This window comes from Thalassophryne amazonica, chromosome 11, assembly GCF_902500255.1.
Source record: "Thalassophryne amazonica chromosome 11, fThaAma1.1, whole genome shotgun sequence".
Taxonomy (NCBI): Eukaryota; Metazoa; Chordata; class Actinopteri; order Batrachoidiformes; family Batrachoididae; genus Thalassophryne; species Thalassophryne amazonica.
In genome coordinates this window covers 31,842,408-31,866,399 of record NC_047113.1, presented here as the reverse complement: position 1 = coordinate 31,866,399, position 23,992 = coordinate 31,842,408, and the positions used below count along the sequence as shown (strand labels likewise).

Sequence of the window (23,992 nt, the reverse complement as noted above, 5' to 3'; positions counted from 1 at the left end):
TTAGGGAACCTTAATAATCTTATATTCAGTTAAAAAGTACCTGGAACAAAGTGTGACAACATAGTTAATGTTTTTAAGTATTTGACTCATTTGTGTCTCCCTGCAAATGAAGTTTTTCTCAAGTGAAATTACACACCCAAGTGGGTGGAGTTTTATGACGTGGAGTCCACTTTAAAAGGTTCAGAATGATCTCTCTCTGCTCTGCTTGCCTTTTTCTTTCCTCCTCTTCTGCTATCTTAAAAGAGCTTAATTTTCTTTTGTGGCTAAAAGGCCCCAAGCGGCGTAGCCTTATATAGCTAAAGCTACGATGTGGCTCTTTGCTCATCCTTTGTTTGAGTTTTGGTAACTTTTCATAACACAGGCATGTCAAGTTTTGCACTTTTATAAGATAATTTCCTAGCGGAGTTATTCAGAAAAGTGTCTTTTCCTTTCCTGTAATGTTATAATGTCACTTTTAACGTTTTCTAAATTTACTAAATTTTAAATCCACTTCCACAAATTTTTGGAAGCCACCAGGAATCTTTTGAGAACAACCACCTAAAACCTTTATCCGTGGGTCAAGTGAAACCAACTGACAGATCCACAGAACCATTGGTCTGACCAAGCCAAAACCACTGGAGCCTGGGATCAACGGGGAAAACCAACGGTTCAATCCCAGACCCAGGGAAGCTCAGGCTGCTTAGGCCCACCACAAACAAGTCGGACAGATGGTTCATCAGAACCACCGCTTCAACAGACCAGCTAAGTACCTGTTAAAGGTTCCAGCAAGGGTTTTCTTCTCAATGGCTGCGAAGTGTCTTTAAACATATTCATTTGGTAATTTTTAATAATAATAATTGGCTACAAAACTCATCACTAAATTCAAATCAGATTTCTTTACTTAATTCCTTAAACTTTATTTCACTGCTTTCTTTTAACGTCTCATGAGTAACAAATGTGTCCATCGGAAAACTATTTAATCATTACTCCAAATGCCACTAACCTGTTAATTTCCTTGTATATTTGTAAATAAAATGTAAATATTCCTGCCACATTTTTTTATTGTGTTCAGGTGGAACAGTGTTGGTCAATCGTATTGTAGAAGTTAAGACTTTTAGATTTGATGCTGATTAATTAATAATGTTTAAATTAAAGATCCTATGACTTAAAAAAACATAGGTGGTGCCCTGATAACTTTGAGGTAATTAAAATTTGTTCCAAATAATTATTAAGTATTCAAAGTTATTATTTTGGTGACCCCTGGTGAGGTCCAGTCCAATTAAATTCAATTTTCGATTTTAATACTTCTACTTGCTACAGTTTGTTGCCAGTGTTAGTGGAGCAGATAAGTTTGATTTTTGACCAGAATTGTTCACTTGATACAAGCATCAGATTTGCCATGAATGTTCTTTATAAATCAGTGTTTGAGAAAAAAGTGCGGGCCACTTAAAAATCCAATATGGCGGCCAGGTAGAGGTCAATGAAGAATTACACAGGGGTCAAGATTTAAAAATGCTCCAATCATATTGAAAGCTATACCACATTATGTGTCTGATCACAACAATTCCAAAAAGGTATAGTTTGGACTATCTATGACTGAATGTTATGGAGTTATGGGGTAAAAACAGCAAGAATAGTGACAAAGGTCAATTTCAGTTTGTACAGGAGTCAAAAGTTAAACTTGCTCCAATTTTGGTAACTATACCTATACCTTTTTGGAATCTTTGTGATCAAACACATAATGTGGTATAGCTTTCAATATGATTGGAGCATTTTTAAATCTTGACCCCTGTGTAATTCTTCATTGACCCCTACCTGGCCGCCATATTGGATTTTCAAGTGGCTCTCACTTTGTTCTCAAACACTGATTTATGAAGAACATTCATTGCAAATCTGATGCTTGTATCACCAAGTGAAGGATTGTTTCAGTTATCTGTTGCACTATGTGTGTGGCCAAAGTTTAAAGTTTAACAACTGCAAATTATTATTTTAATTTTTCGCTACACCACTTTCACCTGTGTGCTTGCTCTAGGGGTTGGTAAGGTTAGACCTTACTTGTGTGAAGTGCCTTGAGGCAACATTGTTGTAATTTGGCTCTATATAAATGAAATAAATTGAAATTGATTTGTTTAATGAACTTTTACCATATCAAAAATGAATGTGCCTTGAAAATGGTTTGTCTGCTATTTCACTAGAGGTGCAAGGCATATGACATCAACCCATATTCACCACTGCTGTGGATTATGTGTTTTTTTTTTTAAAAAAAAGCATCCTATCAATACGCCTTTGGACTGGTATTTTCAGACAGCACTAATGATGTTTTATAAGTCCTTATTATGTCTGCAGCCTGCACAGAACCTAGAAGAAATTCTAGCATTAACTGAGAAACCTCCACAACGAAGTCAGCATTTGTTTAAAACAGCATGCAACACTATTGTCTGCTTTATGCAAGCAGACACATCAAATCTGAATACGCATCACTGAAAATGAAGACAATGCAGCTATGGCAATATATATTCAGAATATTTCACACACATTTACCTAATCTGATGAACAGAAGCAACTGGTCTTGTTTATTTATTATTGATCAGTAAAAACTAAGAGAGGTGCTCTTGCTGCAGCTTAAGTCAGAGCACGATGTATATGACCAAGGGGAAAATTGATTTCTTTTTTTGTTGTTGTTGTTCCTAGAACCCTTCTTGTATTGATTGCACTGCAGAGACCTCAGTTTGTTTGGTGGTGATAATATTTGTAAATAGTGGCTCCTTGTGTTTGCATTGTTGTTTTCTCTCTTTGTCTATTTGCTTGCCTGAGCCTTTATCAAACAAAGAGTTAGCAAACTGTCGAAATACACAATTCTTTGAAAGATATCCTTAGTCCGGGTTTTTGTGTGGATTAATGACTCATTTGTGTTCATCTGCTTTTTCCCCTATCTGTACCAGACATATAATACTGCAGAGTAAAATTAGGATAGAGTGGCTATTTGGTCACACAATGAGATCTAGATGAGGAGAAAACATAATGCGCCCTATCTTGATTATCTATAGCATACGTATAGTGCAAATGCAGTTGGGGTGTGTTCAATGTAACATTGCTATCTGAGCACAGACCAGGGTGCCGAGTGCAAAGGGGTTGGATTCAGAATCCTGATGGGTGTGCTTTGAACATAACATGAAACTAACCAATAAGATTGTCGCCTGTCATTACCTGTAATAATGTGCATTACTACTAAAGTGCGCATTACTATCCCGAGGGTGAACTCACAAGTGATAGGTTTTCTGGTGTGGAACACCAACGGGCTACACACCTCACATGCACATGAACCAATGAATAACATCCTCAGGACAGATAATTCAAATAAATGTTTTCAGTAATATTTTATCATTTATTAGCATCAGTTTGAGACCAAACCTGAAAAGATCCCAAAAATTGTGTGGGTTAGACTCCATTCATTATTCTGTTTGACATATCTAAAATTTTGAAACTTACTGATCAAGGTAAGGTTACTTACAGTACTTTTAATGTGGGGTATTGGTCTAAGAATGAGGTGAAAATTGGTGTAAAGTCTAGTGGAAAACTTTTATGTTATTTAAAGGACATAATATTCAAAAAAGTGATTTCACGATCTATATATGCTATGTTTGGGAACATTTCAATGTAGCTGAATTGGAAACAAAGTTAAACAAAAGTAAAAACTATTTGAGAAATGCAAAGCCTAGTAACTAGTTTGGACTATATTTTAGGGGCCACCTGGGTATTGGGTGGAAGAATGGGACTCAGTTTTCCATAGTGTTTGTTTCTGTTTCCGCTCTTCATTTTCACACTTCTGTAAAATTGGTTAAACTTATGCATCTTTCTCCATGAGACACACCGGCTGTTGTCATGCTCTCTGCATGATGACAGACTTGGAGACAAAACATGTTAAAGTAGCTGTAAACAAACACCAAAAATATTTACAATAGCCAGGATCTGCTGTGCAAAAATCATCACTGTATTCATGCTAGCGGAAGTGCATTTACAGCCTAACAACAACTGGAAGCTAATGACACAATGCATTCTGAGTCAGTTTTCCTGTATGTGATAGGTAGAATTCAAACTTCTTCAAAATTTAGGGCCCCTTCACACATAGTATGAATAAGTACAATTCAGGGTGACTCACGGCAGAACAGCTCGTATGAGCGAACCAACAAAAACAGACAGGCAAGCGTGCACAATGCCGCTGCGATGGCTCGTGCACACAGGAACATAGTTTGAGCAGCGCAGCGGCTGTGAAAATTTAAAAAACAAGCCACCCACAGAATTTGAACCTGCACTTTCTAAAAGCTCTGATTGCCAGTCAGAAATTTTAGCTACCATCACTGTCCTGTGAAAAGTGCGGGAAAATGCCTGATAATAAGGACATGGACATATTTTTAAAAAATAAAAAAAACACACACCATATAAAACCACTGCATTTTATTGACTCCCTCTTATCAAGCGGACAATACAAGTATGATCCATCTGTTCCTCTGTAGATGACCCATGGTCACAGACATACAGTCATGAAATTACATGAATGAGAAGCAGGATGTTCTTATCATGTCCACATGCGCTGGCATCATGTCCAGCTGGCCATGTGCGTGTGTCCTACCCGACATGCGTGTCTTGTGGATGGTGCGCCGCAGGACAGACACCGCATCATGGGGAACATGGGTGGCATGACATTCAGATTGCCCAATGCGTGTTATGATCTGATGGTCCGGATCACCAGGGGCAGCCTGTCAATGTGTGTGATGCATGCTCGGTGCTCGCTGCAGCCCATTGCAGCAGACACACACGTGTCACAGTGTGCAGTTGTTAGTTCATGTCCGTCCAAACACAGTATGTGTTCTCCAGCCATGATGTCCAGATCCACAGATCTCCGCAGCCGCTCCTGTTGGTGGCCGCACCTGCTGTCAGTTCAGCACACACACCAATCTGTCACTGTGTTTGTTTGCAAAGCCACACTCGTGGGGCACTTAGACAAATTTCACATCCAGCTCGACAGTGATTGTCTGCTGACTGTTGTCATGTTAATAGTGTGAATGGTCACACATTTTCTAAGTGCCATGCGAGCGTTGTTAGATGTTTGTGCCTGGAATTTGGCCGACACGTGCTGCGAGAGGGTTCGATGGGCTCGCACAGTGCACAGTCTGTCTTTCAGCTGCTGGTGTGCGCAAATAGTTGTAGAAACAGGTGTACAAGGCGTTAGATGCAGCTACAATTTTACACGTATTGCATTCGATTCCTGCTTCATGTGCACTTAATGCGCAATTTGACCAAATTCGCAGTATGTGTGAAGGGGCCCTTAACAACTTCATGAAACAGAGAGTTTTAAAGCATTTCAATGGTGCATATACATTAGACTTGTTCCTATATAGTTTGAAAAAGTAATAACACACTCTGAAGGGCCGCCTGAAGAGCTTCTGTATACACATCGTGATTAAGTACTTTGATTGATTACCAGTGCCATCCAATGACAGCTCTGTGTGTGTGTGTGTGTGTGTGTGTGTGTGTGTGTGTGTGTGTGTGTGTGTGTGTGTGTGTGTGTGTGTGTGTGTGTGTGTGTGTGTGTGTGTGTGTGTGAGAGAGAGAGAGAGAGAGGGTGGGAGCAGTGTTACAGTATTTGGCTACAAATATACAGTGAGCTGCCACTTTATGAAATGAAACTAGTGGAAAGTAATCTAGCCCTGCAACAAATCCCCCTTCATGAAGAAATAAAGGTGTGTGCTCCTAAAAATCAATAACACCAAACATTATTTGCACTGATTTATAAGCCACAAATCCAACACCTTGATTAAAATAAAGGTAGATTTTCCCAGACCAGCACTGTCACTAGTAATCGTGTATTAGCAGATATGTAAAATAAGTGTTTATTTGCGTTTTCATGACAGGGCGGGCTACAGTAATGTAAATGGAAAAAAAATCATATTCAAGGATAGAGAAGTCGCTGTTCAGAAGTGTCATGACTTAATATCGTGTATGTCCATAAAATGTAAAACTCTTAAAAACCTCTCAGCCAGACAAGATGACAGGAAAGATGCAAAAACTGTGTGCAGAACAGCTCAGGTATATACGAGGTCTGTGATAAAACTAACCGGCAGTTTTATTTAAAAAAAAAACTATATGGATTTGAATCACGTGCGATTACACCAGACATGCTTGAACCCTCGTGCGCATGCGTGAGTTTTTTCACACGTGTCGGTGACGTTATTCGCCTGTGGGCAGGCCTTGAGTGAGGAGTGCTCCACCCCGCCCGTTGGAATCTATTTGTCTGAGAAGCCGCTGGAGACAGCGCGCGTTGCTTTATCAAAATTTTTTCAGGACCTGTGAGGGATATCTGAGTGGACACTATTCGAGAAATTCAGCTGGTTTTCGGTGAAAGGTTTAACGGCTGATGAGAGATTGTGGAGTTTCTTTCGCTTTAAGGACAGCCTACAAAGCGGATTGACGCGGCGCGGTCGGAGGTGGCGTCCATCTGGCTGTTTTGAGCTGAAAACATCCTAATTTAAGGCTCTGTTCACCCAGGTCGTCGTCAGAGAACAGAGAAGTTTCAGAAGAAGCCAGCATCAGGAGTTTACCCGGACATTCCACTGTTAAAGGAGATTTTGTAATGAAAGAACGTGCGGATGAATTTGCTGAGTCGGATCCGTGACGACGTGGCAAATCCATCTGCGCCGCGACATGAAAAACACCTCCGTGTTGAAAACCATTTGTAAAATTCAGGCAGCTTTTGATGGCTTTCAACAAGTGAGTATCGGAGAAATTGTTTAACAGCTGGGCACGTTCCAACTTGTCCGTTAAGGTTTCCAACGGAGGTGTTTTTCCTGTCGCGACGCCCCGCGGTCGGGTCCGGCCCGACATGCGACTCTGCCCGCACGTTCTTTCATTACAAAATCACCTTTAACAGTGGAATGTCCGAATAAACTGCTGATCCTGAGCTCTTCTGAAAGTTCTCTGTTCTCTGACGACTTACTGGGTGAACACAGCCTGAAATGTGGACGTTTTCAGCTTGAAACAGCGAGACGACGCCGCCTCAGAGCGCAGATCGCCGTGGGCCGTCCTTAAAGCGACACTTACACACCAAAATCTCTCATCAGCCGTTAAAATGTTCACCGAAAACCAGCTGAATTTATCGAATGGTGTCCACTCAGTTGTGCCTTACAGTTTTTGAAAAAATTTTGATCAAACAAAGCAGTAGTCTCTGAGCCATTCCTAAACAATGAAAAAAATCGACGAGAGGGTGGGCGACTCCTCACTCAAAGACTGCCCACAGGCGAATGACGTAACCGACAGGCGTGAAAAAACTCTCACATGCCTACGAGGGTTCAAGCATGTCTGATGTAATCACACGTGATTCAAATCCATATGGTTTTTGAAAAAATAATAAGGTCGGATACTTTTATCACAGCCCTCGTATTTTTGTATTTTTCTGACCGATTTACTCAGTAGGAGAAACTGACTAAACCATGAAACAAGTCAATTATTGTGCTTCATTCAACACAATATAGTCTCTGAGCCAGATTAATGATCAGAGACAAGCAGCACTGACCTCTTTAATAATGAAATCTTTTGGCAAACTAATGAAAAAAGAGCAGGTGAATATTTGCTTCTATACCAAGTTGAGTCGAGTAAACACCCAGTACATTTTTTTTTTTATTTGTTGGTTTTGTTTCTGTATGTAATGCAACAAAGCCTGGTATTATAACTAATAAATTATTCAGTATTTCTAATCTTTATGTTGCTTTTATGAATTGGATGGAGGATTTTATTTATTTATTTTGATAAGTGGACCCTTAAGGGGCACAGTTAATGGGACGTTTTGTGTGACAAGTGCCTATCTTCCCCCCACAGGAGGCGTGCTTTGTGCAAAATGCTCTACACTGTTGATAAAGAAGGGCGAGCCCATCCTGAAATATGCAGACAACACAGTCATCATTCATCTAGTGCAGGACAAATAAACCATCTCAGGGTCCTGCAGCTGACAGATTCATACAGCAGCGTGATGATCATTTCCCGAGGCCCAAAGTGTCAAAACCCAAGGACGTGTTCGATGACAGCAGGACTTTTGTCAGGGAAGAGAAAAGGTGCTGGCGTACGTCAGCTCAATCACATATAACAAATTCAGATGTGATCAAAACTACAAATAGAAAAGATTTCTCAGAAAAGTCTCAATTTATTGAGTTTAATGCAGACCTGAAAATCAAAGAGCTTGTGATCAAATTTGATTTAATCTTTGATCCTGACTAAACATTCAAATTAGTGGCAAAGATTGTTAAATTTCCCAGCTTTTTTTCCTTCTCACTAATAAAAAAATAAATAAATAAAGAGAAATTTGTGAAAAATCATACTTTGGAAGAAATCATTCATTTATATTAATACATCAGCCTGGATGTTTAGAGTGATTAACATCATCATCATGACAAACTGTTCTTTGTTCCACATAAAATACAGATAGTTTTTGAAACACGTTCATTTAATTTTATTTTATATATTGTAATATATAATTTTTAAATAATTTTTTGGATTTGTATTTGGTTTCATGTAGTTGTGATCTGTCAGTGCTTCTTTGAAAGCTCATTTTTCCTTTCATGATGAACAAACTCAAATGATTCATTTCACTGGCTCAGATTAAATCCTTTCAGAGTTTTGGAAAAGTAACCGCCATTGATTGTCTGCCAGAGGATACGGTGCATCCGGAAAGTGTTCACCGCACTTCACTTTGTCCACATTTTGTTGATGCAGCCTTAATCCAAAATGGATGAAATTCTTTTTTTTTTTTTTTCCCCACAAACATTCAACACACAATACCCCATAATGAAAATGTGAAGAAAGGGTTTTTTTTTAACTAAGAAAACTAAATAAGTAAAATAAACTAAACTAAGAAATCACATGTATATTCACAGCCTTTGCCATGAAGCTCAAAATTGAGCTCAGGTGCATCCTGTTTCCACAGATTATCCTTGAGATGTGCCTACAGCTTAAATGGAGTCCACCTAGCATTAAGTTGATTGGACATGATTTGGAAAGGCACACACCTGTCTACATATAAGGTCCCACAGAGAACAAACCAAACATGAAGTCAAAGGAATTGTCTGTAGACCTCCAAGACAGGATTGTCTCGAGGCACAAATCTGGGGAAGGGTACAGAAACATTTCTGCTGCTTTGAAAGTCCCACTGAGCACAGTGGCCTCCATCATCTATAAATGGAAGAAGTTCAGATCCACCAGGATTCTTCCTAGAGCTGGGCGCACATCTAAACTGAGCAATCGAAGGAGAAGGGCCTTAGTCAGCGTGGTGAACAAGAACTCAATGATCACGCTCTAAGCGCACAGATCTGAAAATGGCTGTGCACCGACGCTCTCCATCCAACCTGATGGAGCTTGAGAGGTGCTGCAAAGAGGAATGGGCAAAACTGCCCAAACATAGGTGCCCCAAGCTTGGGGCATCATATTCAAGAAGACTTGAGGCTGCAATTGTTGCCAAAAGTGCATCAACAAAGTGTTGAGTTAAGGGTGTGAATACTTCTGTACACATAATTTCTTAGCTTGTTTTTTTTTAATAAATTTGCAAAAAAAAAAAAAAAAAAAAAAAACTTTTTTTCACATTACCATTATGGCATGTTGTGAGTAGAAACTTGAGGGGAAAAAATGAATTTACTTGATTTTTGAATAAGGCTGTGACATAAGAAAATGTGGAAAAAATGAAGTGCTGTGAATACTTTCTGGACACACTCCTTAAGAAGTCAAATCTGTGGGGTGCTGATTTGAAATCACAATTCCTCAGCTGATTTGACTTCTCCTTAAGAAGTGACACAGCAGTCATGGAGAATATGGTCCTGCTGTCCAATGCTGCTTCTTGCTTCACAGGGCTCATTTGTAACCTTCAATAATTCAAATCTCCACAAGTTCAACATCATGGTTATTAAACACCCGTTGGCCATTGTCACCTTTGTGTCTTTTGATCCTTTCATTTGTCCAGCCACAGTCAGTAAAACGGTAAGTGTAGGCATTGCTAACATCCTGCAGTGGTGGTTGTTGATGTCCATTCGGCTGCTCCCGTTCTTTTTTCGGTGTCGCCACAGCGGATACAGCCAAATCCACATCAGTATTTGGCACAAGTTTTACGCCGGATGCCCTTCCTGACGCAACTCCAGTGTAACCTGGAGAAACACACACAGCCGCTGGTGTTCCAAAGAGGTCTCCCATCCAAGTACGAACCAGGCACCGCACTGCTTAGCTTCTGAGATCTGATGGGATCAGGCTGACACAGCAGATTGGCTGCTAACAACCAGCAGTGGTAACTGCTTCAAAATCACATGTCCACACCACAGCTGTCCTGTTAAGATATCTAACCCAGCATAGCTTTCTATCCAAGCCTTCATGGTCACACCATTCCAAAATCAAATAAAAGTTTGCAGCCTTCTCCTTGAAATATGCAAAAATAAAAAGTGGAGATCAAGCATTGTAAACAGTGGGACCAGTTGACTGAAAAAAAGAAAAGAAAAAAAAAACCTGAAGTTAACAAAGCAATGTATTCGGGCTCAAATATTCAACATTCGGGAGGAGAATTGGTGTCAGAGCTCCAGTCTTTTCATCTGTGATGTTTATTCCTGACTGAACACTACTGCTATCTATTACAAGCAACATTTAACAAATCACAAGGGTGAGAAAATGCCAAAATGGTCTGCCAGTTCCGTTATCTAATATGATCCTGTGGGTGAGGACAGCTGCTGCATCACTCCCACGAGTCCATTTGGTCTTAAAAGCTTGAAACACAAAAGCTTTTACATCATGGTATAACACAATTTGCAAAGCCTCAAAGCTGATGGCCTTGGCCTGAAGACGATCGTTTTAAACACGATATTATTACACTGACTGGTGAGACCTCAAATTTAGCTTTTTTTTTTTCCGCTGATGGGACAATTTGGTGTGAGTGGAGCTCAAATATGCAGTGTTGAGGCATTTTGTGGCCTTCTACAATCTGGCTTAGTTTGGATTTAGCCTAAAAGAAGACAACCAACCTCTTCACTGATGAATGTAGTTAGCCTATGAAGCCCTACAACGTTCATAGCAGCCACTGTTTTTTGTGTGTGCTTTGCACAACGGAGACAGATTCCAGTCCAGTTTGGAAGCAAACAAATAACAAATGTGGGCACACAATGTCCTATTTCCTGGTACATTAACAAGTGTTTGTACTCTAAATGTTTTTTCTTGAGGCCATGATTCCTCAAGAAAAATTAAGCTGTCCAGTTTTTTCCTGATGAGGTCTGAGAAACCTTTTATTGAATTAACATATTGATTAAATTGTGTCTGTATTCACACACTGCTATCTGCAAATATGCATACAGTGAGTTCCATAAATAGTTGGACACTGACAAAATTGTTTTTAATTTTGCCTCTGCAGTGGACTTGAACTGAAACAATTAAGACGTGTTTGTAGTGGAGCCTATTGGCTTTATTTCTTATTGATTCCAAAAATTTCACATTTACCATTGAGGAAGTACAGCCTGGATAGACTACATGTAGTCTCACCATTTTAGAGGCTATTAGTAAGTGGGAAAATTAAATATACTGAATATTGTTAATACAAAATCATGCCTATTACAGCCACTTTTATTTAGACAAGTCGGGGAATGAATACATTAACATTTGCAGTTCACTGAATGTTCTCTGGATTTTGTTTATAATGATAACCAAGAAGTACAAACAATGAGTTACTGTATTTTAAATTGGTCTGAAGTATGCAGTTCTCAAAACTGAATGACTACACAAGAAGATGACGAGTGAGGGGAGTCATGAAGACACTGATGACCACTCTGAAAGAGGTACAGGCATCTATGTCTGTTAATGGAGAACCTGCACATAATGCACTGTTTGTCCGTTGCATGACCACTTATAACCCCAATTCCAATGAAGTTGGGATGTTGTGTGAAATGTAAACAAAAACAGAATACAATGATTTGCAAATGCTCTTCAACCTTTATTCAATTGAATACACCTCAAAGACAAGGTATTTGATATTCAAACTGATAGACGTTTTTGTTTTTATGCAAATATTTGCTCATTTTGAAATGGATGGCTACAACACATTTCAAAAAAGACTGGGAAAGTTGATGGATGCTCAAAGAACACCTGTTTGGAACATTCCACAGGTGAACAGGTTAATTGGAAACAGGTGGGTGTCATGATTGTGTATAAAAGGAGCATCCCCAAAAGGCTCAGCCATTCACAAGCAAAGATGGGGCGAGGATCACCATTTTGTGAACAACTGCGTGAAAAAAATAGTCCAACAGTTTAAGAACAATGTTTCTCCACATTCAATTGCAAGGAATTTAGGGATTCCATCATCTACAGTCCATAATCTAATCAGAAGATTCAGAGAATCTGGAGAACTTTCTACACATAAGCGGCAAGGCTGAAAACCAACATTGAATGCCCATGACCTTCGATCCCTCAGGCGGCACTGCATTAAAAACTGACATCATTGTGTAAAGGATCTTACCGCGTAGGCTCAGGAACACTTCAAAAAACTGTTGTCAGTTAACACAGTTCATCGCTACATCTACAAGTGCAAGTTATAACTCTACCATGCAAAGCAAAAGCCATACATCAACAACATCTAGAAACGCTGTCGCCTTCTCTGGGCCCGAGCTCATTTGAAATGGACAGACACAAAGTGGAAAAGTGTGCTGTGGTCTGATGAGTCCACATTTCAAATTGTTTTTGGAAATCATGGAGGTCGTGTCCTCCACACAAAAGAGGAAAAAGACCATCCAGATTGTTACCAGCACAACGTTCAAAAGCCAGCATCTGTGATGGTATGGGTGTGTGTTAATGCCCATGGCATGGGCAACTTACACATCTGTACATCTATGATGGCACCATCAATGCTGAAAGGTACATCCAGGTTTTGGAGCAACACATGCTACCATCTAAGCAACGTCTTTTTCAGGGACGTCCCTGCTTATTTCAGCAAGACAATACCAAGCCACATTCTGCACGTGTTACAACATTGTGGCTTCGTAGTAAAAGACTGCGGGTACTAGACTGGTCTGCCTGCAGTCCAGACCTGTCACCCATTGAAAATGTGTCACTCATTATGAAGTGCAAAATACGACAATGAAGACCCCGGACTGTTGAACAACTGAAGTTGTACATCAAGCAAGAATGGGAAAGAATTCCACCTACAAAGCTTCAACAATTAGTGTCCTCAGTTCTCAAACACAGAGTGTTGTTAGAAGGAAAGGTGATATAACACAGTGGTAAACATACCAGTGTCCCAGCTTTTTTGAAATGTGCTGCAGGCATCCATTTCAAAATGAGCAAATATTTGCACAAAAACAATAAAGTTTATCAGCTTGAACATTAAATATCTTGTCTTTGTGGTGTATTCAATTGAATATAGGTTGAAGAGGATTTGCAAATCATTGTATTCATTTTTTATTTACATTTTACACAACATCCCAACTTCATTGGAACTGAGGTTGTATAAGGCTTGAATGTGGAGCAAGGCAGAGAAGGATTTTCTTTTAAAAATGTGAAATTTCAGCTACAGTTTGCCAGAGGGTACATGGGAGAATTGAGCTTAGATCTGATCTGATTTAGAGTATTAAAATCTTTCCTGGCTCCACTACCTTGAAACTGTGACTGGCAAATTACCACCTTAGGTCACTGGTTATCATCCAAGTCTCATAACAGTGCAGTAAGACAGGAAGCACCAAGCTCAGAAAGACTTGTTCTCCTGAAAAGGTATCAGCATCATCAAACTGTCTAGCAATCTCATGACACCACAAACTCTTCCCTGACATCTGTCAACCTCAAAGGCCAAGGATCTGGAGACATGAACGTTCAACACTTTCACCACATCTAAGCAACTGTGAGTTGCATGCCAAAGCAGGCATGTCTTCTTTGTCTGTTAGGTGAGCTACACATTGAATGCTTTACAAAACTCTTATTGGTCTGGTTCCGACCTATTTATCCAGTTTACTTCAGAGATCTGAAAGCCATTATGTTCTGCGCTTGAATTACATATTATGCTTTCATGTACCTTGTGTCCTCTCTGAAGTGGGAAAGAAAGCCTTTAATTTTTTAGCTCTCTCTGAAACTGCTTGGACTGACTTATTTGAGTACCTCCCGGTCTATCTGATGAGCTTGCGAATGGGGTTCTTTTGCGAAATGGCTGTGTTTCTAAATTCTATTCTGGTTGAGACTTTACATTGTTACAATGTTACTATTAATGTTTTCATGCTGATGTTAATCTGTTCATTATGACTTGTGCTGCTGCCTTTTCTTGGCCAGGTTACCCTTGGAAAAGAGGTTTCAATGTCAATGGGTTTTTTTTTCTATCTGGTTAAATAAAGGTTCATATTATTATTATAAGCACACTTCTGATTGTCAAGTCCAGGAAGACATAGAAAGGCTGAATCTTATAACTGCAAACCCATACATTCTGACTCCGCATTCAGCTTCTTCTTTTTTCCCATCTGCATATATAGTAATGGTAAATGCCACACTGGCAGAACCATTTATGAACATTAATACACATATATGCAATTTATTCTTGAAGGACAGAAGGTATGTAGTGCGTGAGTGAATGTGGTGTGCGTGTGTGACCCCCATCCGCTCTTCCCGATCACCCTACAACATCCTACTCAAAGCCGACTGACAACTTCTATCAGGAGGGACCAATCACCAAAACAACACGAAGACAGACAAAAATGAAAGACAAGTGGTGAAAGCAATAACTGTGAAGTGAGACACAGAGACGGAGCCCCAACATAAAACATGCTGGAACAAACCACCACACATGAACAAGCAGTGACAGCGACAGTTTGTTGTCTAGTTAGTGAGCATTCATACCCTAATCTAGGACACCAGAGTCTTGATCCCCTTGAGAACACCCAAAACCGAATTGTGGTGTCGGCCACGAACACATAACCAGCCACACACAGAGACCCAGATCACAGCTATATATCCAATCACTACTGTGGCTGGTGTGTTGGGCCAAGATAAAAGTACAGAACCATACCATATGACACGCACCACTCCAGCGCGTCGGAAGCCATACCGCCAACCGCAAGCAACGACAGAAAAGGGCCCAGGATGCAGGGCCCCAGGAGGAACCAGGCGAAAAAGGGAAGCGGAAGGGTACAGGGGCCAGGAAGGGCAACCACCAGAGCCACTCAGCTTCTCAAGAACTGCAATTAAGGTATCTGCTGATTCTGTAAAGATCACAAGGCAAGGCACTAACCAGGGACCTCAGTCTATGGCTTCCATAATACTACCCAACATCCAGTCCATGCACACACAACACAGTGTAGGAGCAAGAACACACCCCTGGGCAATGCCAGTATTCCCCGGGAAAAGTCAACAATTCTGTACCCGCTCTGCACAGCACTCACAGTCCCTGTGTGTAAGTTGATAGAATATAAATGTGAGATTAACTAAAAGCTTTCATTTATGTGTCAGTGTTTAACCACTTATGTTAAAATCTGAGGCTGTACTTTGTGGAGCTGTTGTAATGGACTACATTTTCTGTATTTTCTAATATTTTGCCTGCCCTACATACATACAGAGAGGAGGCAGAAGCATTGCAAATATTTTACAGAATACTGAATCCAGTAACACATGCATCACTGACTGCATATTGAAAAGTAACCATATCGCTGAATCAACACCTTCCTGACAGTGTCTGCACAAACTAATAAATGTTTCATACAGGTAGAATCTATTATAGAATAGCATGTTTAGATTTGACTACAGTGAACAAATGCACTCTATGACAAGTGATGAGACAACAATTAAATACATATGAATGGCATTGAAAGGGATACCTAGTCACAATTAATTGACTGTGTCATCAATATATTTTGCCTTTTTCAAATAGAATATTCTAAATATATCAAATGATTCTAAAAGGAAATTAATATTGTCAAAGAGAAGATGGGATGGAGATTATTACTTTTGTCTATTACTGGAAAAAGATTGAGAGATAGTATATGCAGTGATTTTGCTATGTCCATAAAGGGACTCTAAATGTTCTAAATATTGCTTTAGATATATATTCCACAAATAGCAGAATAAATTCAAATAAATGTAGTACTATAAGTATTGAGATGACTTTGTGCAAGACAAGATGGAACGACGCATACTGATGAAGAAAAACAAGTAATTCCAAAATAGGCCCTGAGGCCCATGAGTCCTGGTGGTTAACCTTTGGCTATCTTAGCATGAAGTAGATGAGAGTCCATGATTCCCCCTGGATGCTAGTCCATTTCAAGTTACTCCCACAGGCAAAGCCAGTACCTGTTTACATCTGGGCAGAGTGGGATGGTGCAGATGAAGTATCTTGTCCAAGGACACAGGCAAATAGAGTGAAGCACAGATCTGGTGATCGACGCCTGGTCTATATTATATATTACAGTGCATCCAGAAAGCATTCAGAGCGCTTCACTTTTTCCACATTTTATTATATTACAGCCTTATTCCAAAATGGAGTAAATTCATTATTTTCCCTCAAAATTCTATTCACAACACCCCATAATGACAACATGATTTTTTGGGGGGGGAATTTTGGCAAATTTATGAAAAATAAAACCTAAAGGCCCCTTCACACATAGCACAACTGAGGCCAAATGGTACACAAAGGAGGATTTGGACGACAGTTTTGCAAATTGGAACTGCACTTGAACACTTCCTACAGCAGTCCCACAGCAGTCAGGCCACATCACATGCACACCACATTCATGTTGCACTCGCGTAGGAAACCCAATCGAATGGAGGTCAAGATGCAATCATACCGCCATTCCACTGAAGTTGCAACATTCGTACTCCAAGTCTGTACGCAAGTCGGACCATTTGGACTGCAGTCAAGGGGCAGTATGAAATGTACAGCCATGTGAAATCCTGAGCGAATACCCCAATCGAGCCATACCTTCACACGACAGGCCGAATGAGGGCGAATGCCCATTTGAGCCACACTTGGCCAAAGTGTGGGTCCGAAGCCCCGACAGCCCCGAAGCTGTCAGATGATCACGCTCCATGCGTGTGCGCTATGGTAATCAGATCGTGTCGCACCTGATCACTGTGTCATTGCAATGCAAAGCTGGAGAATACATATTGTATCATGTAGAATAGCCACCCCTCTACAAGCCACAGTGATGAACATGTGTCAGCAGGCCCTCATGACATGTTAAAAATAAAAACACAACTCACCTTTGGAATGCGTCTGGCTGCACCCCATGTGAAAATATCCGTCTGATCCTGTGATCATCTATTCAAATTTCACATCCACCAGTTAAGTTATAGTTCACTTGATGTGGTGTCCTTCGGCCGGCAGCTTGCCAAGCAGCCAGAGACAGCTGGACATGCATATCCTCCATGTGGGGAGCTGCTTTCACCTCCGTGTGGCTGGCTGATGTGTTCATGATGTGAGCACATGGATGCCTCACACCCGTGTGACTCCGAACTACTCCAGGCAGGTGGCCCACAGCAGCTGTGAATTTTACTGGTCTGACCTCTGGTCAGTGCAAGGGAGGGTGGAACATTTCTATTTCACTTATTTTTGGGCAGTTTTGCTCATTTCTGTTTGTGCTCAGGAGCAGGTTTTCATCCAGGATGTCTCTGTACATTTCTGCATTTATCTTTCCCTCAATCCTGACTAGTCTCCCAGTTCCTGGTGCTGAAAGACATCCCCACAGCATGATGCTGCCACCAACATTATTCACTGTAGGGATGGTGCCTGGTTTCCTCCAAATATGATGCCTGGTATTCATATCAAAGAGTTCAATCTATGTGTGGAGCTCTGACAGACTGACCATTGTCACTGACTAAGGCCCTTCTCCCCCAATCGCTCAGTTTAGATGGGCGGCCAGCTCTGGGAAGAGTTCTGGTAAACATCTTCCATTTACAGATGATGAGGCCACTGTGCTTATTGAGCCTTTTAAAGCAGCAGACATGTTTCTGTATGCTTCCCCAGATTTGTGCCTTGAGACAGTCCTGTCTCAGAAGTCTACAGACAGTTCCTTTGACTTCATGCTTGGTTTGTGCTCTGACATGCACTGTCAACTGTGGGACCTTATATGTAGACAAGTGTGTGCTTTTACAAATCATGTCCAAGCAACTGAATTTACCCCAGGTGAGGAAAATTAAGCTGTAAAAATATCTCAAGGATGATCAGTGGAAACAGGATGCACTTGAGCTCAATTTTGAGCTTCATGTCAAAGGTTGTGAATATACAGGAAATATTGCTGAGTAAAATTTACTCTACTGAGATAACATTTGATCCCAGTGTAAATAGAGTAAAAAACACTATTGTAGAGTGAAATCAGCTCTACCGTTGTTGCAGACTGAACACAACACCCCCCCACCCGCCACATGGAACTAGTACTACTAACCATCAGATGACAAGGTAAAACCTCATAAATCATTCGAAAGTCAGAATTAAGCAGAAATGAGGCCATTTCAAGCAGGAACGAGGCATTAATCAGTGACGCTTTGAAATGACGGACAGTCAGTGAACGCAATAGCTAGCAGCTCTTGTAGCTTCAACGCTGTGATCACTTCCTCTGCATTTTCTGATGAAATAATCCTGAATTTATGTGTAAATGATTGTTGTATAAAAGCTTTAGATATCTGTCACTGAGATGGATGATGCGCAGTGACAACAGGGCGGACTGAGTTTTAGGGCAGACCGTTCAGTCAGCGACACCATCTAGTCAATGCAAGTGGTTTTAATCCAATAAGAGTTGATTTTACAATATGTTGAGTTGATTTAGCTTTGTGGTAGAGTATATTTAACTCTGTTTAGACTGGGACCAAATGCTGTCCCAGCAGAGTAAATTTTATTCAGCATTTCCTGTTTACTTATGTACATGTGATTTTTTTTTATATATATATATATATATAAATTTGCAAATTTCTGAAAAAAACAAAACTTTTTCAGATTGTCATTATGGGGTGTTGTGTGTAGGCTACAATTTTCAGGAATAAAAAATAATTTCACCCATTTTGGAATAAGGCTGGTACATAAAAAAATGTGTAAATAGTGAAGCGCTGTGAACTCATATCCCACAGATTCACCTGCTGCCTCATGCAGAGGAGCCATGCAAACTGATGCAGGCAGAAAATGTAATATTTCAAAAGCAGACAGGGAGTGGATAGAGAAGGAGAGAATAAAATAAAATCAAACAGACAAATGAGGTAATGATGGAGAGGTGGAGAGTGGCACACTTATGGATGTGTAATGGGCACGTATCTGTCTGGTCTCCTGAGTCCAACCCTTGTTTCTCACAGCAGCAGTGCTGTCACCTCAGGATACACTGAAAGAGTAACGAGAACAGCACCATTATTTTACCAATATACTGTATTACATTAGCAGTAATCATGCTCTCTTTCTATTTTCCCCTGCGGTATTTTCATTTATCTCAGTTTGTGAACTTTCATTAGAGTGTCAGCTCATCAACGCAAATATATGGATTCAATTACTGCAAAGGGGGCTTCTGTCTCTCATGGTCTGTGTTTCCTTCCCTACCATAAAAAGAAAAACCTGTGCTAGTAGTTTGTAATATTTTGTTATTTTGGTGGAATGGATAATATCCATTCCATTGAATATCCATTGGCTATACAATAATACAGCTTGGGTTTGCAACACTAAGGGTCATATCTTGACAACCTACGGTGGTGTAGATGCAATAGTGCAAGTACATTTTGGGTGTGTCCAATGCCACTTTACGATTTATACAGTGCATAATCTAAACACAAAGTCTGACACAAAGAGGCTACAGTGTGTCTGGAAAGTATTCACAGCTCTTCACATTTTCTACATTTTGTTATATTACAGCCTTTGTTGTGGGCTGGGGAATTGGTCTGGGTCTGTGTTGTCTCTCCTGCTTTGTGTGTTTCTCTGCCAGTGGAGCTGATTGTCTACACCTGTGGCTACGGCACACCTGCATCAATTAACGGTGTCCTACTTAATGGCTGAACAGGAGGACGCCGCCAGATCTTTCCTCTGCGGAAGTGGAAACCTGGCCTTACGTGTATTGTTGCCTTGCATCCTTAGCATTCTCTCTCCGCGTTGTGGATTATTATCTGTTTGCTTATCCTTGTGGTTTTTGTCCTCTCTTGCAGTCCGCTGCCACCACCCGCTCCACTGGCTCACCTGGCTTCCTGCACCTGCAGGCCGTCCTCCAGTTTCTTCACCTCCTGGTTACCACCTCATCCACATCATCATCACTATTTCAATAAATTTGTTACGTTTTTGTCCTTTAAGCCTGCCTCATTGCATCTGAGTCTGTTTTCAGTTCCCGGTGTGTCACAACACCCTTATTCCAAAATGAATAAAAATATTTTTTTCCCCACAAAATTCTAAAGTTCAGATCCACCAGGACTCTTACGAGAGCTGGCTGCCCTTCTAAACTGGGGAGCCTTAGACTGAGAGGTGAGCTCCAGCATTCCTCTGTGGAGAGAGGAGAATCTTCCACAAGGACAACCATTTCTGCAGCAATCCACCAATAAGGTCTGTATGGTAGAGTGGCCAGACGGAAGCCACTCCGTAGTAATAGGGAGCTCGCCTGGAGTTTGACAAAAGGGACCTGAAGGACTCGTTGGTCTGATGCGACAAAGACTGAACTATTTGGCGTGAGGAAACCAGACACGAGATCCCTACAATGAGCCATGGTGGTGGTAGCATCATGCTGTGGGGATATTTTTCAGCAGCAGGAAAATTACGAAATTAACAGGCAACTAGGACATTGCCCGTGGGAAGCCATGGGTTTAGTTTGGGTATTGTTTATATAAAATAGGCAGCTGACATTTTTGTGGTAATAAATTGTGCAATGTTTCTATAATGAGTTGTAAGAGTGTGTGAGTACAGAATGTTTTTAAAACATAAGACCTCAACAGTTTTTAGAAGAACTCAACGCCTTTAATTTCCTGTTAATTACATAATTTTTTTATGTTAATTTAGGGCCCCTTCACTCATAGTCCGAAGTTTGGAAGAAGTGCACACTTAGTGTGCATGACTCAGGAATTGTGTGCAAACCGTATGAAATCGACCCTGCCTCTAATGCCTTATACACCTGTGGTTACAACTATTTGTGCACACCAGTGATTGAAAGACAAAGTGTGCACTGTACGAAACCATCACACCCTTTTGCGGCAGGTGTCAGCCAAATTCCAGGTGAAACACACAAACATCTAACACCACTCCCATGGCACTTAGAAAATGTGTGTGTGGCCTCTTGGCATGATAAACTGGAGACGGCCATGGTCATACTGGCGAGAAATTTGTCTAAGTACCACACAACTGTTGCTTTGGTTTGTGTGCTGAGAACTGACAGGAGGTGTGGCTATGACAGAAGCAGCTGTGGTGATTGTCATTCTGGACATTCCAGCTGGACAAGACCGACTGTGTATGGACAGACATGGACTAACAACTGTCCATTGTGAGGCGCGTGTGTCTGATTGCTGTATTTATGTGGACATAAATAAAAACATATATCGCGGTGGTGACAAGCTGCAGCCAGCAAGCTCGCACACGGAGCAGACACCGATAGCCTGCCAGGTTGAAAAGGACCATCAGATCAGAACATGCAGCAGGTGATCTGACCATCATGTCACCCATGTGAGCTCTGTTCCACATGACGTGGTGTCCATGCTGTGGCACGCCGTCCACAAGACATGTGTTGGACAGAACACACGTGCAGCCGACTGGATGCACCCAACCAGTAGTTGTGGACATCAGAGCACACTGCTTCTCATTCATGTCATTCCATGACTGTATGTCTGTGACTATGGGTCCATCTACAGATGAACAGGCAGATCATATTTGTATTGCTCACTTGATAAATGTGGTGTTTTTATACAGTATGGTGTGTAATTTTAATTTTTTTTTTGTAATACTTCCATGTCCTTCATGACATGAGGCAGATTCCCACAACTTTCAAAGAACAGTTCCATAGCTCAGTGGTAAAGTCACTGACTGGCAATCAGAGTGTTTGAAAGGCGTGGGTTTGCATCCCGTGGATGGTGTGTTTTTTTTCAGTTTTTATTATTATTATATAAGTGGCACAATGTGGTCCAACAGGTACCTGGTTTTTATTTTTTTATTTATTCCACATAAGCAGTGCCATGTGCTGCACCTGGCACTGTTCCTGCTCAAAAAACACCGGCACGTGCACAAATTCTCGCACCGGGTTCGTGCACTCCTGCCCGTTGACGCAATGTTTTGTGGTGTGCTAATTTCGAACTGTTTCGCACTGACCAAACCTCCGCTATGTGTGAAGGGGCCCTTACTGTCTTCATGTATTTATAAACTGTTTAGGTTCTTGTTATCATATAACACTTATTATTATCAGTATTATTATTTTATTTCATTATTACTTCTATTTTGTCATTTCATTTTTAAATGGACCACAATGACAATACGTTTTTTCACTTTCTTGTGTCATACATGGATTTTTAACTTATTGACAATTATGTTATGTACTTACATTGAACTTATTAAATAAAATCACGCACACATGTTTTAAATATATAGATGATTTACCACACCCTGCTGCAATGGCATTGAGTCCAGAATGTAATTATCACATTACTCAGTGATGTGAGTTAATATCATTTCTTCAAAAATAGTAGTGCTATCAACTTTCTGTTTTTGGCAGAGTTCATCCTTGACCCAAAATACCAAATGGCAAATGTCAGCTCCACACAGTTTGACTGTGATCAGCGTTATATACATGCACACAGAGCTTGTTGTCTTTCCTGCTTTCTGCTGCAAGCAGGTACTTTTAATTGTACACACCCACAAGCAGAGATGATGACTGAAGACATCAAATGCAGTACACTTCTCACTCATGGTAATGGCAACATGATGCTTAACTAAATTGACTAAATCAATTGAATTGCACAAACACAATAAATCAATAACAGTAACAACACTGTTAAACTAACATGAACCACAATAACTGCAAAAACCTGAAATCCATTGCACTGCAGCAGAATGTCCATTATTCACTGTTGTTAGCCAATAGCACTAATTTCTCCCAAAAATTAGTCCTATCAACTTTCAGTTTTTGCAGCATTCATCTTTGACCCAAAATACATGAGTATACCAAACAGCAAATGTCAGCTCTCCCTGGTTTCTCTGTGATTCTAGCAATACACACACATACACACAGTGGCTATTTGGCTATTATAATATTGATAAAAAGGTTGAGTTCTTCTTCTAAAAACTGTTGAAGTAAGATTTAAGGTTCTAAAAACATTCTGGACTCACACACAATTCCAACTCATTATAGAAACTTTTCATAATTTATTACCACCCTTGAAATATGTCAGCTGACTATTTTATAAACACTACCCAATCAACAGGCGTGTTGCCTATGGATCCCCAACACGCTAGTTTTATTTCTTTTTATTTTGGTGAGTAATATGATGATTGCATGTATTATTTATTAGTTATTGTCTACACAAGCTGGTTTGGATGAACGACCTCTCACTCATCCACATTTTTGCTGTCCAAGATCTATGATGTTAACAGCTGAGGGAATTTTAACAAGCTGTTTATTATAGAACACTGGTCTCTCTCAGCCAAAACAAGTGGAAGTGCGTCTGTGTGGATATTTGAACCAGTGGCGGCTGGCCCATAGGGGGCGCTCGGGCGCTGCCCTCCTAGATGTGGAGAGGAAAAGTCATAATACATATATATTTAAAAAGTATTATTTTACTTAATAGTATGTGCCTACATGTAATATGAATGATTAAAACAACACTTCCTCCAACTGAGTCATTCAACAGTGTATTTCCACCGACAGGAGCAGAGAACGTATCATTCCTCGTCTTGGGCGGTCATTCAAAGCGCCCTTGAAGTGCAGCGAAATAACCAATTGTATGTAGTTGCTAGGGAAAATTAATAAATATTTGGCAAATTAACATTGCCAAAATTAGTGGCTTTGGGGCGCCGGAATTTTAGCCCTTGCTACAAAAATGCGGG

General features: G+C 40.5%; 1 long non-coding RNA gene across 1 annotated transcript in view; it reads left to right on the top strand.

Moving 5' to 3' along the window:
• The first annotated feature begins 5,482 nt into the window (after nucleotides 1–5,482).
• The window catches only part of LOC117520467, a 21,981-nt gene continuing 3,471 nt past the window's right edge, over nucleotides 5,483–23,992 (top strand). Inside the window, exon 1 of the long non-coding RNA XR_004563658.1 lies at nucleotides 5,483–5,514. This is a non-coding gene — a long non-coding RNA (uncharacterized LOC117520467). The remainder of the gene's footprint in view (nucleotides 5,515–23,992) is intronic.